The sequence below is a fragment of the Rhinoraja longicauda genome, chromosome 18 (genome assembly GCF_053455715.1).
Source record: "Rhinoraja longicauda isolate Sanriku21f chromosome 18, sRhiLon1.1, whole genome shotgun sequence".
NCBI lineage: Eukaryota > Metazoa > Chordata > Chondrichthyes > Rajiformes > Arhynchobatidae > Rhinoraja > Rhinoraja longicauda.
In genome coordinates this window covers 36573387-36591880 of record NC_135970.1, presented here as the reverse complement: position 1 = coordinate 36591880, position 18494 = coordinate 36573387, and the positions used below count along the sequence as shown (strand labels likewise).

Below are 18494 nucleotides of genomic sequence, written 5' to 3'. Positions count from 1 at the left end.
TGACTTTTCTTTTCTTAACGCTTCTTGGAAGTGACGGGTAGAGTTAGTTGTGCAGGAGAAACAAGATACCCAGTCGACAACATGACCCTGTGCTGCGCTGAAGTTGTAGTCTTTCCTTTCACCCATTGAGCTCCTTGCCTGCACCTTGCAACCGAGCCCTAGACAGCCACAAAGCAAACCATGCACTGGCTGACACTTCACAACTGGTGCAGGACAAGATCATCAGAGGCCGAGCTAGATTTACAGCTTAACCGGAATTTAAATTATATTTTGAACTATTAATGTGATTTACAATACGTTTTTATTGACCTTCTGCAGCTTCTAGCTTCAGTGTTGATGATATATTCTTCTCGTGTGTCTGCTGATCTCTTTATCTTCTCTTGCTCCCTGTTTATTTAAATGTTAATCCGCTCTTGCAGTGGAGATAAGAATCACTACTTGGGTAAGTCTGGAAGGAGGGAATCCGAACTAAATTTCTAAAGAGGATCGTTTAAGATATACTGGCCAGTGCAAGATTTATATTTGGGAATGATTATGTAACACAAATTGCTGCCTGACCTACTGAGTTACTCCCAATACTAATGTCCGAAAAAGGGTCTTAACCCGAAACGTCACCCATTCCTTCTCTCCAGAGATGCTGCCTGTCCCGCTGAGTTACTGCAGTTTTTTGTGTCTATCTTCAGTTTAAACCAGCATCTGCAGTTCCTTCCTGCACAATAAAAAAAATTAAAATCATCTTTTGGGGTCATTGTCACTGATGAAGCCACTTGATATTTTCTCAGTTATGAAATGGATCTGTGCTCCATCTTTAGTCTTCAGAAGGGAACTGAAATTAGTTTATGATCAGGTTTTGATTATTCTTGAAATTATTTGAAATTCAATTAGTTTTGTGGTTGCTTATTATTCTTCATCAGACTTAGCAGTTAGTAATCCTAACAGACTCGGACACGAGACAGACACAAAACGCTGGAGTAACTCAGTGGGTCAGGCAGCATCTCTGGAGAGAAGGAATGGGTGACGTCAATTATGCTACTGCTAGGTTGTAAGCTGCCCAAGTGAAATACGAGGTGCTGTTCCTCCAATTAGCGTTTGACCTCACTTTGACATTAGTGGAGGCCCAGACCAGAAAGGTCAGGAAAGGTGGGAATGGTGATCATCAGCCATGTGATCGCGTCGGCCTTGGAGAAATCTCTTACTGGATGCAGCAGGGTCGTGTCCGACGAGGGGGTCTCGACCCCGATACGCCGCCTACTAATTTTCTCCAGAGATGCTGCCTGACCAGCTGAGTTACTCCAGCTTTTTGTGTCTGTCTTTGTTGGGATTACACCTGATCAAGAGTGAATTAAAACGAAGAATTATAAATGTTTTTTTTTTAAGCGTGTCATTAACATACAATGGAGAAGTAAATTGCACTTAATTCTTTAATTTGGCTGCAACGTGAATTAAAGTTTGCATTTTGTTTAATTGCAAGCACACTTCTTGGATTAATTAACATATTTCTTGGTTGGATTAATTAACATATTTGTGTTGCCTTATTGGGTTGTGGTTGGTGAAATGTTTGATATTTATACCGTTTGTTCTGCAGATTGGGGGTGGGCTGTTGAAAAGTCCTAATCCTGCTCATGAAGTGTTTGAAGTTTCTAAGGACCTTCGTCCAATTTGCTTCCCCCTTTTATGCCTGGCAAGACCGAGTGCCCCGAAGCATCACAGAACATTCATCTTACTACATGGAAGGAGATTTGTGGTTGTAAATTCTCTTATGGATCTAATTAAAAGATTAGATGCCAAAGATTTAGGACGGAGATCAGAGGGAAGTGAGGCTGTGGAATGCACTACCAGAACTGCTAACTGCCTTGAAAGACCCGTGTCAACATTTAAGAGTAGATTAGGAAGGTTTATATGAGAAGAGGGATAAAGTGATAAGGGAACAATGCAGGCATTTGAGATTAGATTTACAGTTTATATAAAGGGTAAACACTGAGGTGGGCTTGCTGGGCTAAGTGGTCTATTGGTGCATTGTAATGGCTAGGGGTGGGTTAGAATTTGCAGAACCTTTCTGATCTAGGACAAAATCAACTGTGGTGTTTGGTATTCTTTCCTCGTGGATGAGTTTTATTGCCTTGATAATTAGAACTCACGTAGGGAAAGGTGAATAATATAAGAAAATAACTGCAGATGCTGGTACAAATCGAAGGTATTTATCCCCAAATGTTGGAGTAACTCAGCAGGTCAGGCAGCATCTCGGGAGAGAAGGAATGGGTGACGTTTCGGGTCGAGACCCTTCTTCAGACTTCTTCAGCTTCATCAGAGACCAATCCACCCTGGCCACGATCTCGTTTCACTCCTGCCATCAGGAAGAAAGTACAGGAGCCTGAAAACTGTACTGACCAGTTCGGGGAATAATTAGCTTCCAAAAACCATCAGGCAATTAAGCACAACAAGATAGACACAAAATGCTGGAGTAATTCCGATGGAAAGGTGAAGGTGACCAACAGCCCAGTGTTTAAGAGTTTCTTCTGGTGTAGTGCTGTGGGATCACAACACTCTGGTGCAGCCAACGCCAAGGCTCTGTGGGGGAGGACCACAGTCTAGGGTCCTTCCGCTGCTGGACACGAGGGGCAGGGTGTGGTGGAGACATCCCTCCAAATAAGGGAAGGGATTCTGTATAATTTTGTATAACTTTGGCAATGAATATCTGTATTGAATGAACGTATAACATTCGGGAACGTTGGATGGAGTTTTGAAAGGTACATGTTTTGTTTTGTATTTATATCTGGAATAAAGTATTTTTTGATTTAATAAAAAAACACTCTCTGCAAAAAGTGGTAGACGCTGCCCAGTCCGTCACCAGTACTGACCTCCCCACCATCGAAGGGATCTATCTGCAGGAGTCGCTGCCTTAATAGACAATAGACAATAGGTGCAGGAGGAGGCCATTCGGCCCTTCGAGCCAGCACCGCCATTCAATGTGATCATGGCTGATCATTCTCAATCAGTACCCCGTTGCTGCCTTCTCCCCATACCCCCTGACTCCGCTATCCTTAAGAGCTCTATCTAGCTCTCTCTTGAATGCATTCAGAGAATTGGCCTCCACTGCCTTCTGAGGCAGAGAATTCCACAGATTCACAACTCTCTGACTGAAAAAGGTTTTCCTCATCTCAGTTCTAAATGGCCTACCCCTTATTCTTAAACTGTGGCCCCTGGTTCTGGACTCCCCCAACATTGGGAACATGTTTCCTGCCTCTAACGTGTCCAACCCCTTAATAATCTTATACGTTTCGATAAGATCTCCTCTCATCCTTCTAAATTCCAGTATATACAAGCCTAGTCGCTCCAGTCTTTCAACATATGACAGTCCCGCCATTCCGGGAATTAACCTAGTAAACCTACGCTGCACGCCCTCAATAGCAAGAATATCCTTCCTCAAATTTGGAGACCAAAACTGCACACAGTACTCCAGGTGCGGTCTTAAAAAAGCAGCCAGCTTCATCAGAGACCAAACCACCCTGGCCACGCTCTCGTTTCACTCCTGCCATCAGGAAGAAGGTACAGGAGCCTGAAAACAGTACTGTCTAGGTCGGGGAACACTTAGCTTCCAAAAACCATCAGGCTATTAGACATTATAAGATAGACACAAAAAGCTGGAGTAACTCCAATGGATGGATAGGAAAGGTTTGGATGGATTTGGGCCAAATGCGGGCAGGTAGGACTAGTGTAGATGGAACATCTTGGTCAACTTGGGCAAGTTGGGCCAAGGGGCCTGTTTCCACACTCTATGACTCTATCTTCAGCAAGAATCGAGTGCTGTCAGTGCGGAGTTTGCACGTTTTCCCTGTGACCGCGTGGATTGCCTCCAGGTGCTCCAGTTTCCTCCTGCAAGACAAAGACGTGCAAGATTGCAGGTAGACACAAAATGCTGGTGTAACTCAGTGAGTCAGGCAGCATCTCTGGAGAAAAGGAATAGGTGATGTATTGGGTCGAGACCCTTCTTCAGACTGAGAGTCAGGTGAGAGGGAAACTAGAGGTATGAAAAATGTCATAGGCCATCTGGGGGAGTCCAAGAGGAGGGGGATCGGTTGAACAGAGAGAGAGGATGTTGCATTGGCTTCTGTAGATGGGGAGAAGGCAGGAACGGGGTACTGATTGAGAATGATCAGCCATGATCACATTGAATGGCGGTGCTGGCTCGAAGGGCCGAATGGCCTCCTCCTGCAACTATTGTCTATTGCCCCTGGTGTGTAGGCAATGGATGAGAAAGTGGGATAACATAGAACTAGCGTGAACGAGTAATCGATGGTTGGCGTGGACTTGGTGGGCCGAAGGACCTTTTTCCATGCTGTATCTCTAAACCAAAGATAGACACAAAAAGCTGGAGTAACTCAGCGGGTCAGACAGCATCTCTGGAGAAAAGGAATAGGTGACGTTTTGGGTCGGGACCTTTCTTTAGACTAAAGCAAATACTGTTTCCAAACCATCATTAATTCACAGAGCCATTCGTGATTAATGTGTAGGAAGGAACTGCAGATGCTGGTTTACACCGAAAAGCTGGAGTAACTCAGCGGGACAGGCAGGTCTCGACCTGAAACATCACCCATTTCTTCTATCCAGAGATGCTGCCTGTCCTACTGAGTTACTCCAGCATTTTGTGTCTGTCATTAGTGATTATTATTGTTTCCGATGTGCTGATGGAGACCACAACATAAATTTCCCGCTGGCACTTGGATGGTTAAAAATAACGTCTTAGCACATGTGGCTATCAGTCACTGTGCTGTGCCCAGTGATGAATGAACCCAGATCTGCTTCATTGCTCATGGATTCTATATCTGAACTCGAATCTGGGCAGAGCAAATCAGAGAGGGCCTCCCTGAAGGAAGCTATCTCTTCCTATTATCAATTGCCAGCACTGGGATAATAAATCCAATACGATGTCAAACCAGGTTTCTAAATTGATCATGTGCAGTTCTTAATCCTGCCTGACCTTAATTATAGCAGCTGGCTTTGCCATTCCCCATGCCGTTGATCTGTGCATGTTATTTGCTGATAGCACCTGGACAGGTGGGAAGATTGGACGATAAGAAAATACATTTGCTTGACGTCTTTGACAACCGCATAACATCTCAAAGGGCGGCACGGTGGCGCAGCGGTAGAGTTGCTGCCTTACAGCGAATGCAGCGCCTGAGACAGGTTCGATCCTGACTACGGGCGCCGTCTGTACGGAGTTTGTACGTTCTCCCCGTGACCTGCGTGGGTTTTCTCCGAGGTCTTCGGTTTCCTCCCACACTCCAAAGACGTACAGGTATGTAGGTTAATTGACTGGGTAAAAAATGTAAAAATTGTCCCTAATGCGTGTAGGATAGTGTTAATGTGCGGGGATCGCTGGGCGGCGCGGACTCGGTGGGCCGAAGGGCCTGTTTCCGCGCTGTATCTCTAAAAGTCTAAATCAAAAGACACACACACACACACACACACACACACACAGAAATATAGGTAAACTCTAGATACCATAGAGTTATACAGCGTGGAAACAGGCCCTCTGGCCCAACTTGCCCATGCCAACAAGCATACCCCATTTACACTAGTCCCACCTGCCTAAGTTTAGCCCATATCCTCCAAACCTGTCTTATCCATGTCCCTGTCCAAATGTCTTTTAAACATTGAGATAGTACCTACCTCAACTATCTCCTCTGGCAGCTCGTTCCATTCATCCACCACCTCATGTTTTTTTGCAAGGCCTTCTTTTCACTGTCTTGTAGAATTCATGTGCAATTCATTATTTTGTGTGTCTGAGTCTATGTGCCTTTGATGCTGACGAAAGCATGGTTTCCATTGCACCAGTGGCCCACTGTGTTTGTGCACATGACAACAAAGCTGACTTTGTTCCTTAACTGGACGATCCAGCTTCTCAACTTAGTTCCGTTTAGGTCGACACAAAAGCTGGAGTTACTCAGCGGGTCAGACAGCATCTGTGGAGAAGACCAATACGTCACCTGTCCCTTTTCTCCAGAGATGCTGCCCGACCAGCTGAGTTACTCCAGCCTTTTGTGTCTATCATCGGTTTAAACCAGCTTCTTCAGATTTTAGATTTTTTCCTTAGATTTAGAGATACAGCGCGGAAACAGGCCCTTCGGCCCACCGGGTCCGCGCCGCCCAGCGATCCCCGCACATTAACACTATCCTACACCCTTGGGACAATTTTTACATTTGCCCAGTGTTGTGAGGCAAATGAAAATTCCAATTTACTTAAACTTTATTTAAGCTTTGAGCAACTCATTTCCGTAATACATATCTTCAAAGCGTCTGGAAATGATCGCTGATTCCGCAGGCCTCGCCCGCCCGAGAGTCCCGCACATGCGCACACTTCACCCAGCCAATTAACCTACATACCTGTACGTCTTTGGAGTGTGGGAGGAAACCGAAGATCTCGGAGAAAACCCACGCAGGTCATGGGGAGAACGCACAAAAACTCCCTACAGATGGTGCCCGTAGTCAGGATCGAACCTGAGTCTCCGGCGCTGCATTCGCTGTAAGGCAGCAACTCTATCGCTGCGCCACCGTGCCGCCCTCAGTTCCCTCCTACACATTTAGTTTAGTTTAGTTTTAGTTTAGAGAATCAGCAGGGAAACAGGCCCTTCGGCCCACTGAGTCCATGCCAACCAGCGATCACCCGCTCACTAGTTCAGCGTCATCACACTTTTGCACCCTACAATCAGGGCAAATTACAAAACCCAATTAACCTGTAAACCTGCACGTCTTTGGAATGTGGGAGGAAACCGGAGCTCCCGGAGTAAACCCACACGGTCACAGGGAGAAGGTGCAAACTCCACACAGACTGCACCTGAAGTCGAGATCGAACCCGGGTCTCTGGCGCTGTGAGGCAGCAGCTCTACCCGCTGCATCGCCCTTTTGGTAGGGGATTTTTAATGGTTCTTTTTCAACAGTGCCGCACAAAGTTTTACGGTCACCTGAGAGAACAGATGGGAGCACAGTTTAACGTCTCATCAAAAGACTGCAGCACAGTTTGGATCATGTACTTGAGCCTCTGAAGTGAGACTTGGACCTGAAACCATTTGATTGAGGCAAGGGTGCTCCACTGAGCCAAAGCTAACAGAGTTAAGTTGAACATTTAACAATATTCATTACCTTTCCTCCACATAAATGCAACGTTAATAAGGAGTGATGGCATGTGCCGGCTCTTTAGTGCTCCCTGAAAGTGCAGAATTAGACTTTTAGCCTTTGAATCTCAAGATCTCTATTACAGCCTTTGATTGAAAGGTGTGTAAAAACCCTGTCAAATTTCGAGTTTCTTCAGAGACTCTGTGACCCAAAGTTCACTTGCACCAGCTACAAAGGTGTTCCAGTAATATGAGCAGAAGAACACACTCCCTTTCACAAAGTGAAATTTCCGAGTGTTATTCTTGGCTATTCTTTCAGGATTCCTGGCAGGTGGCTCGAGTTTCTGTTGGTCTATGAAGAGGGAGTGCATGGAACTCCTCCAATATTTGCACCAGTTGTGGAAAAAATTCCATCTTACTTTCTCTCCTTCATATTACTGCACATGCATCTGATGTGCACATTTGCACTCCCCTGCACACCATTCAATTCCCTTCCCTCACCCATGTGGTGTTGAAGGTAGACACAAAATGATGCTGGAGTAACTCAGCGGGTCAGGCAGCATCTCTGGAGAGAAGGAATGGGCGACGTTTCGGGTCGAGACCCTTCTTCAGGGTCTGGACCCGAAACGTCGCCCATTCCTTCTCTCCAGAGATGCTGCCTGACCCGCTGAGTTACGCCAGCATCATTTTGTGTCTACCTTTGATTTAAACCAGCATCTGCAGTTTCCTTTCCTACCCATGTGGTGTTGCCTCAGTTCTCTTCGCCCCGTTACAGGAAGGATGTGGAGGCTTTGGAAAAGGTACGGAGGAGGTTTACCAGAATGATGCCTGGTTTAGAGAGGGCTCGCCACGGGGAGAGCTTGGACAGATTTGGATGGTTTTCCCTGGAACGTCAGAGGTTGAGGGAATGCCTGATAGAAGTGTGTGAAATTGTAAAAGGCAGAGCTAGGGTAGACGGTCAGAACCTTTTTCCCCAGGATGAAAATATCAAATGCGAGAGGGCATAGCTTGAAGGCCTTCTTCTTCTGCCGTATGTCTTTTAGACCTGCAGCTCCGTTGAGGCGAGCCAGGCCAACGTGTCATCGTCCAGGTCAATCAGACCTCGTTCACCATTGGGTGGGCGGTATTTGGGGCAACTGGTGACTATGTGCTCCACTGTCGGTGTTGGGTTCCCACACTCGCAGGAGGCACTGTCCACGAGACCCCACCTCTTCATCGCCACTCCATAGCGCTCGACGCCAGTCCTCAAGCGATTGAGGGTTGTCCACTGGTTTCGGGGCAGGTCCTGGCCAGGGACGTTCACCTATGTGGCGGTGTAGCCCAGATGGTTCCGCTGACTTCAGCTTGAAGGTGAGAGGGGCAAAGGAGTTGTGCGGGGAAGGTTTCCTTTCCACAAAGGGTGGTGTGTGCCTGGAACACGCTGTTGTGGGTGGGGGTGGAGGCTGATACAATAGTGGCGTTTCAGAGACGTTTGGATCGGTACATGTCCAAGCAGCGGATGGAAGGGTATGGATCATGAGTAGGCAGACGAGTTGGTCTTGGCATCATGTTCAACACAGACATTGTGGGCCGAAGGGACTGTTCCTCTGCTGTCCTGTTCCATGTTATTTGATTTCTTTTTTAAAATCATTTAGAGTCATAATTCTTAAGGGGTTGGACAGGCTAGATGCAGGAAGATTGTTCCCGATGTTGGGGAAGTCCAGAACAAGGGGTCACAGTTTAAGGATAAGGGGGAAGTCTTTTAGGACCGAGATGAGAAAGTTTTTTTTTCACACAGAGTGGTGAATCTGTGGAATTCTCTGCCACAGAAGGTAGTTGAGGCCAGTTCATTGGTTACATTTAAGAGGGAGTTAGATGTGGCCCTTGTGGCTAAACGAATCAGGGGGTATGGAGAGAAGGTATGTACGGGATACTGAGTTGGATGATCAGCCATGATCATATTGAATGGCGGTGCAGGCTCGAAGGGCCGAATGGCCTACTCCTGCACCTATTTTCTATGTTTTTATAGAGTCGTATAGCATGGAAACAGGCCCTTCGGCCCAACCTGCCCACAATGGCCAACATGTCCCATCTACGCAAGCCCCACCTGCCTGCATTTGGCCCCTATCCTATCTATGTACCTGTCTAAACGTTGCGATAGTACCTGCCACAACAACCTCCTCCAGCAGTTTGTTCCATACACCTACCGCCTTTTGTGTAACAAAAAAAGTTACCCCTCAGATTCCTATTAAATCTTTCCCCCCCTCACCTTAAACCTGTGTCCTCTGGTTCTTGATTCCCCTACACTGGGAAGAGAGTCTGTGCATTTACCCGATCTATTCCTCTCATGATTTTGTATATCCTTATGGAAACAAAATTCATATTGCCTTCTCTGTGCTGGCTAATGCCAATTTAAAGGAATGTGATAACTGTGAAAATTTTTGGAAATGTGTGATTTATCTCAATATTTGTTATTTCCTGTCACATCCGTGAACTGGGATAGTGGTTTATTATTCAACAGAGATTACCTTAAAGAAAACAGCTGCCAGTGAGTGAAATGCAGTTCAGAGAAATGGCTGCTTAAATCTCCAGTGCAATTTACTTCAAAACTTCACAGAAGATATATTCTGAAACAAAATAAGGAGCAAACTAAATTTATAATTTTGGTAAACACATGGCAAAATACAACCACCATTTCACAGGCAAAGCAGACAAATTGGTAAAGCAACTCCTTTGGTACAATTATTTATAGTTGAAATCAGACTTCCCCAGCGCCTTTCCTTGCAATATATTTTCTATATGTGGTCTCACCATATGGTCTAGATGTTGACTCACTAATGACCATCACTTGAATTTCTGATGTCAACCAAGCGTAAACTGATAAAATACCCACAATTAGATTACTTGTTAAAAAGAAAACAGTTCTTTGTTTATTTCACTGGTGTTTATAAATTATAGGACCAGAATTAGGCCATTCGGCCCATCAGGTCTACTCTACCATTCAATCATGGCTGATCTATCTTTCCCTCTCATTCTCCATTCTCCTGCCTTCTCCCCGTAACCTCTGACACCCTAACTAATCAAGAATCCTTAAAAATATCCATTGACTTGGCCTCTGCAGCCGTCTGTGGCAATGAATTCCACAGATTCACCACCCTCTGGCTAAAGAAATGCCTCCTCATCTCCTTTCTAAAGCCACGTCCTTTAATCCTGAGGCCGTGGCCTCTGGTCCTAGACTCTCCCGCTAATGGAAACATCCTCTCCGCATCCACTCTATCCAGGCCTTTCACCATTTTTCTTTCAGAAAGCTGCACAAAGTTTTCAAAATACAGTAACAAACTACTGACAGATCCCATTTAGTTGGAGAAGTGAGAGAAAATAACTGCAGATGCTGGTACAAATCGAAGGTATTTATTCACAAAATGCTGGAGTAACTCAGCAGGTCAGGCAGCATCTCAGGAGAGAAGGAATGGGCGACGTTTCGGGTCCCGAAACGTCGCCCATTCCTTCTCTCCTGAGATGCTGCCTGACCTGCTGAGTTACTCCAGCATTTTGTGAACAGATCCCATTTAGTTAGAGGGATGTCTTGTTCAACGACTTGAAAGTGACATAAAAATAGATGGTGGAAAGAATGTAATAAATTATTACAACCACAGACGGCTGTGGAGACCAAGTCAATGGATATTTTTAAGGATCCGTCTGAAGAAGGGTCTTGACCCGAAACGTCACCCATTCCTTTTCTCCAGAGATGCTGCCTGTCCCGCTGAGTTACTCCAGCTTTTTGTGCCTGTCTTCAGTTTAAACCAGCATCTGCAGTTCCTTCTTACACACTACAACTTTAAATATCCATGCATTGTAATTCTTGTCAATTTATATTTAGTTGTAGATTCACGAGAGTGAAATTCGATGCACGAAGTAATTGCAATAACTAAAACTCTCTAATTTTGCCAAACACTAACACTTTCTCTCTGTGACTGCATGGGTTTACTCCGGGTGCTCCGTAAATTGCCCTTGGTGCGTCGGGAGTGATCGAGAAAGTGGGATATCATAGACCGGGTGATCGATGGTTGATGCGGACTTGGTGGGCGGAAGGGTCTGTCTCCATGCTGTATCTCTAAACTAAACTAAATCAAAAGCTGAAAAAGTAATCGAAGAGAACCAAAAATATAAACCCCAAAGTTCAAGCCTTCGAAACATTGGGCCACACATGAGGAGTAGTGTGGAAGTCATAAATCTGGCCCGCTGACCATGACTCGACTTTGCTGGTGTTATAGACAATAGGTGCAGGAGGAGGCCATTCGGCCCTTCGAGCCAGCACCGCTATTCAATGTGATCATGGCTGATCATTCTCAATCAGTACCCCGTTCCTGCCTTCTCCCCATACCCCCTGATTCCGCTATCCTTAAGAGCTCTATCTAGCTCTCTCTTGAATGCATTCAGAGAATTGGCTCGCACTGCCTTCTGAGGCAGAGAATTCCACAGATTCACAACTCTCTGACTGAAAAAGTCTTTCTTCATCTCAGATCTAAATGGCCTACCCCTTATTCTTAAACTGTGTGTTCAAGTCAAGGCCACAATTTCCCCAGTGGCCAGCCCTCTCCAATTGCTTAGCTTGGATTGGCTCAGATTCTGAACCGGACACAAAAAGCTGGAGTAACTCAGCGAGTCAGACAGCATCTCCGGAGGAAAGGAATAGGTGACGTTTCGGGTCGAGACCCTGCGACAGAAAAATGTAACTGGTCAGTTACGTTAGGGAAAGGGTGCTCTGGAAAAAGGTGTCCTGATTTTAAAGTAATGAGTGCACGGTTTTGTCATGAACTCTTAATGCCAGCATTCAGTTTTCATATTCTGCAAACCAACAACTACTGTGGCTGCACTCTGCAAAGTGGTAATGATTTATGTACCAACACATTACAGCACCCTGGTTTTGTGATTTTGGATGGATTTCCAAGATTGGAATAATCCGCAGGATTAGTGATGCATGGAAAATGTATTCCGATGCTTCCTTTGAAATTCCCTCTGTTGCGATTCGAAAGAGTAACAGAATTGTATTAAAACAGGTTAAAGTAAGTTTTATGCTTGCTTCAATATTGCTTCTTCTGACACAAGGTATTGGTTTTCTTTTGAGTTAAGTCGTCAAATACGGTGGAAATTTCAACATGACTTCTTCGGAACTTTTGTGAATGGGTAGACTGTAGGTAGTTGATGTGTGGTTTTAGAAACATCCGTCTGAAAGCACATAAATACAGAAAACATTACAGTAAAGGTTCTCCTGAGAGTAACTACAACCTTGAAGAAACTTTGGAAATTCTCCAGCACCGAGTCTCAGAGGAACTTATACACTTTTCCAGGGTCTGCTAATGCAGTATGGTTTATGCACTTTATTTTATCAGGATGATTAACCTCAAACAGTCACTTAACAGAAGGGGTCCCTCCTTATTACTTTCACATTTGAAGTTCGCAGTAAAAAGCTCCCTTTGCAATTGATACTCCGAGAACTGGCTTCACTCATTCCTTTGTGTTTCTTCTTGTGTTTTCAAAGGGTAGGACGTATTAACCCTTTCATTGACCAAAAGTTCCACTCAAAGAACATAGGAACTTACACCCACCACTCTCTGTGTGGAAAAAGTCACCCCTCAGATTTCTATTAAATCTTTTCCCCTTCACCTTAAACCATTGTCCTCTGATCCTCTATTCACCTACTCTGGGCAGAACTGGAAGCAGGAACGAGCTCTTCAGTCACTTAAGCCTGCATTGCCATGGGCAGTGAATGGATAATCGAAGGTCAGGGTGGCACAGTGGTGGAGTTGCTGCCTCACCGCGCAAGAGACCTACGTTCGATCCTGACTACGGGTGCTGTCTGTACGGTGTTTGTACGTTCTCCCTAAGGCCTGCGTGGGTTTTCTCCGGGTGCTCCGGTTTCCTCCCACATTCCAAAGACGTACAGGTTTGTAGGTCAATTGGCTTTGGTAAAATTGTAAATTATCCCCGGTGTGTCGGATAGTGTTAGTGTGCGGGACGATCGATGGTCAATAGACAATAGACAATAGACAATAGGTGCAGGAGGAGGCCATTCGGCCCTTCGAGCCAGCACCGCCATTCAATGTGATCATGGCTGATCATTCTCAATCAGTACCCCGTTCCTGTCTTCTCCCCATACCCCCTGGGTCGGTGGGGAATCGGAGGGCCGAAGGGCCTGTTTCCATCCTGTATATCTCTAAACTCTCCAAACCAAATTTCAAGCATCCACAGTATGCAAGAAACTGCAGATGCTGGTTTACAAAAGAAAGACACAAAGTGCTGGAGTAACTCAGCAGATCAAGCAGCATCCCACTGAATGGCTCCAGCATCGTGTGTCGTTTTGTTCATCTACAATATGTAACTTGGTTACTTCAAGGTCTGTGTAATGGCTGTTCTAAAAAAAACATTATGATGCTAATCATTCTGTTTATCCTCCACTAATTTGCTAGTTTTACAATATTTGTGCTAAAATTATTTATATTCCATGCATATCCATGAGTAATGAACACACTGTACTGTAGTTATCTTACTGTATCTCCCTGGGCTCGTTCATATAGTCAAAATGTCTACTCTGTTATTTAGAACGTGTTGAACTTACTCTCGAGAACTCAGCAATGGATTACTGCGCGGTCGGTACCGACCTGACATCTATAGAGTTAGCTGTGCTTGGGGTGGTCGACAGCTATTATATTGAAGCTTATTTAACAGCTATTATATTGACAATAACACCGTATTCTCATTGCAAACAAAGATAATGTAGGTGATTATTGTATGATGCAGACAGTGCTTCCTTCAAAAGTCTAGCTTCGATTTAATAACAAAGAAAAATTGGCTGCATGTGAATGGATTTTCTTTTGGCAAAGGGCAATGTACTCAGCTGATGTAATTTTGACATATGGTAAACATATTTAGATTAGTTTAGAGATACAGTGCGGAAACAGGCCCTTCTGCCCACCGAGTCCGCGCCGACCAGCGATCACCCCGCACTCTAACACTGTCCACCACACACGAGGGGCAATATACAATATTTACCGAAGCCAATTAACCTACAAACCTGCACGCCGCTGGAGTGAGGGAGGAAACCGGAGCACTCGGAGAAACCCCACGCAAGTCACAGGGAGAACGTACAAACTCCCTCCAGACAGCACCCATAGTCAGGATCGAACCTGGGGCTCTGGTGCTGTAGGGCGGCAGCTTTACCGCTGCGCCACCGTGCCGCCCCTCCAGTGCCACTACAGTGCGTTCATTTGTAGTCAATCGTGTAACCACTTCAGTGTCTCCAATAAATTCAGAATCCATTTACAGCGCATCTTAATTAATGTCCAGCTACATCTATATACTAAAACACTCGTTTGTTTGTTTGTTTGTTCCTGAACTACAGCCAAAACGGTGCACGATAGCCCGACAATTTTAGGCCCACCTTACTCACCGTCGTCCCTTTGGTGCTAATGGAAGAAGTTTCATGGAAATCGGTGTTATATTTTTTAAGTTATTCACTTTTTAAAGTTTAAATCTATCTCCTAGGGAGGGGGGAGGAGGGAGGGAGGGGGGAAGAGGGAGGGAGGGGGGAGTAAGGAGGATAAGGGGGATGGAGTGGGGGGGTGGAATGGGAGGGTAGGGGGGAAGGGGAGGAAGGAGGGAGGGAGGGGACTAGGGGGAGGAGAGGGTGCTGCACCAATGCAGGAGAGGTTTGGGCCCAATGGGTCCACTTGGTCTAGTTTTATTTACTTTTGTTGCATTTTTACTGGTTCACAAAACCTTTCCTATCCATGTCCCTGTCCAAATGTCTATTAAATGTTGTTATAGTACCTGCCTCAATTTACAGAACTGTACACTGTTGACCTTTGCAAATCTGTTTATAAATGTCCTGTCACAAAATTTAAGGTTTAGAGATACCGCGCGGAAACAGGCCCTTTCAGCCCACCGGGTCCGTGCCCACCAGCGATCCCCGCACATTAACACTATCCTATACCCACCAGGGACAATTAGTATATTTACCAAGCCAATTTACCTACAAACCTGTACGTCTTTGGAGTGTGGGAGGAAACCGAAGATCTTGGAGAAAACCCACGCAGGTCATGGGGAGAACGTACAAACTCCGTACAGACGGTGCCCGTAGTTGGGATCGAACCTGGGTCTCTGGCGCTGCATTCGCTGTAAGGCAGCAACTCTGCCACCGTGCCGCCCTTTTAAGGTACATATTTTAGTTTCGAGATACAGGATGGAAACCAACCTTTCAGCCCACCGAGTCCACACCGACCATCAATCACACATTCATACCAGTTCTGCGTTATCCCACTTTCTCATCCACTCCCTACACACTAGGGACAGTTTTACTGCGGCCGATTAACCTACGAACCCGCATGTCTTTTGAATGTGTGAGGAAAAAAACCAGAAGTAACTGGAGGAAACCCATGCAGTCACAGGCAGAACATGCAAATTCCACACAGCTAGAACCCAAGGTCAGAATCGCACCTGGGTGTCCGGTGCTGTGAGGCAGGAACTCTACCAGCTGCGCCACCATGCCGCCCTGTAAATGGTTCGAGCATCTTTCCCAACAAGCTCCTCTGGCAGCTCGTTCCATATGCCCACTGCCCTGCACTCGATAGACACAAAAAGCTGGGGTAACTCAACAGGTCAGACAGCATCCCTGGAGAAAAGGAATAAGTGACCTTTTGGGTGCTCCATGTTTTTGGGTCTATCTTGGGTTTAAACCAGCATCTGCAGTTCTTTCCTGCACATTATCTTCGAGCATCTGCCTTATTGGGGGAGATCTTTCATGAGGAACCTGCTATTCAGCGTTAGCGGTGTGGCCAGGGAATATCTCATCCCAGGTAGCTGGCTGCACTTACAGAATTGCCTTGACAGCTGGCAGCGCCTTGCCCCTAGGTTTGTGTCTGTCAAAGCTGTCAGTCTAATTGGAACCATTCAATCTCGGTGAATGTCCTTGACACTCAGGATATGTAACAACCAAAACCAGAAAGAACAAAAATACACGTTTCAATATTAAGACTGCAAAGCAAATTTACACCATAAAAAAGATTAACTTTATTGTCGGATGGACACAAAATTCTGGAGTAACTCAGTGGGTCAGGTAGCTTCTCTGGAGAAAAGGACCAGGCGATGTTTCGGATCGCGACCCTTCTTCAGACCTACACACTCCTTTAACATTATTGTTAGTTGGGGCAGGGCAGCGGTAGAACTGCTGCCTCATTGCGCCAGAGACCCATGTTCGATCGTGACTATGGGCGGTGTCTGCACGGAGTTCGTACGTTCTCCCTGTGACCACGTGGGTTTCCTCCGGGTGCTCCGGTTTCCTCACATATTCCAAAGACGTGCAGGTTTGTAGGTTAATTGGCTTCGGTAGAAATTGTAAATTGTCCCTAATGTGTAAGATAGTGTTGACGTACGGGGTGATCGCTGCTCGGTGTGGACTCGGTGGGCCAAAGGACCTGTTTCCACGCTGTATCTCTAAAGTCTATTGAAACCAAATCAAATAAACAACAAACACGACTAATCATCTTTCTCCCACGGGACAATGTGACTCTTTCATTTATAATATAAAAATATAGATAATGTTGGAAATACTTCAGCAGGTTAACTGTGGGATGAGGGTTGTTTCAGTTTGAAGGCTCTTTGTCAGATGTGGGAATGACAGACAGGAAGCTCATGAACTTGCAGGAGACCCGGGGAAGGGGACACCAGGAACTGCAGGTGCTGGATTACAAAAAAAAAAAAGACAAAGTGCTGGAGTAACTCAGCGGGTCAGACAGCATCTGTGGAGAAAAGGAATGTTTCATCTGAACCTTTCAGACTTCAGTCTAATATAATATTCTTATCTTTTTAAACCATTGCTTCCACTTCCTTTAATTTGGCGGCATGTGGGGTAATGATTTTAATGGAAGTTGCTATGGATATATCAAAGACAAAAGAAGCACTCTTGCTATTTTAATTATAAAGCTGGGCGGTAATTATATTTCGGAAGCAGCTTATCTGTGTCATGTCATCCCAAGCATAAGAGATCTGTGACCATCATAATGAGGAAGGGAGGCAAGGGGGTGAAAAAAGGTGAATGATTTATTTGATTTGCAGATTTGATTTTCAAATCATTTGTTTTTGTGGGGCAGGGAGAAGGGAAGATCATTCATGCGTTAGGTGCTGCTTTAAGATTTCAATATTCTGACTGTCATAATCAAAATCCGATTTAACGGTGCCAGAAATGTGGCCATTCTTGTGTTGCTGCCTCAGTGTAACCGACAGTGTAATTCCCACAATCTAATACTTCAATATGATTGTGCTTATGTATAGAAAGATTTTTCACCGAATGCTGCATGGTCCTGAAGCATTAATGTGCGCAGATGCTACTTTGGCCCTGGGCTTGGTTTTCTTGGTTGAGTGCTTATCCTGGTGTACAGCACAAGTACTTTGTTTTTGAACAGTAATTTGTGCAACCAAAAAAAAATCACCGCACTCTGGTACATGCCACGGGTGTCAGAGGTTTCTGGGGAGAAGGCAGGAGAATGGGGTTAGGAGGGAGAGATAGATCAGCCACGATTGAATGGCGGAGTAGACGGTGGGCCGAATGGCCTACTTCTGCTCCTATCATTTAAAAGAGAGTTGGATAGAGCTCTAGGGGCTAGTGGAATCAAGGGATATGGGGAGAAGGAAGGCACAAGTTACTGATTGTAGATGAGCAGCCATGATCACAATGAATGGCGGTGCTGGCTCGAAGGGCCAAGTGGCCTCCTCCTGCACCTATTTTCTATGTTTCTATGTTATGACCTCATGTGATAATAATATAAGATTATTAAGGGGTTGGACACGTTAGAGGCAGGAAACATGTTCCCAATGTTGGGGGAGTCCAGAACCAGGGGCCACAGTTTAAGAATAAAGGGTAGGCCATTTAGAACGGAGATGAGGAAAAACTTTTTCAGTCAGAGAGTTGTAAATCTGTGGAATTCACTGCCTCAGAAGGCGGTGATGCCTATTCTCTGAATGCATTCAAGAGAGAGCTAGATAGAGCTCTTAAGGATAGCGGAGTCAGGGGGGTATGGGGAGAAGGCAGGAACGGGGTACTGATTGAGAATGATCAGCCATGATCACATTGAATGGTGGTGCTGGCTCGAAGGGCCGAATGGCCTACTCCTGCACCTATTGTCTAGTGAGAAGCTTTTGTTGTGTGCTAACCAGTCGGAGGAAAGACAATACATGTTTACAATCGAGCCGTTCAGTGTACTAATACATGATAAAGAGAATAACGTTTAGTGCAAGATAAAGCCAGTAAATTCAGATCAAAGAGTCTGAAGAAGGGTCTCGACCTGAAACGTCACCCATTCCTTCTCTCCAGAGATGCTGCCTGTCCTGCTGAGTTACTCCAGGTTT

At 45.4% G+C, this 18494-nt stretch overlaps 1 protein-coding gene across 2 annotated transcripts in view; it reads left to right on the top strand.

Moving 5' to 3' along the window:
- nav2a (neuron navigator 2a) overlaps nt 1-18494 on the top strand; it is a 592633-nt gene that overhangs the window by 194839 nt on the left and 379300 nt on the right. The window contains exon 1 of one of the 2 annotated variants that reach the window (XM_078415514.1): nt 17158-17180. The exons of the other annotated variant lie outside the window; for it this stretch is intronic. The gene's annotated coding sequence lies outside the window, so the exon portion shown is untranslated. Of the gene's footprint in view, nt 1-17157; nt 17181-18494 lie in introns of those variants that run through there. 2 annotated transcript variants of the gene reach the window in all.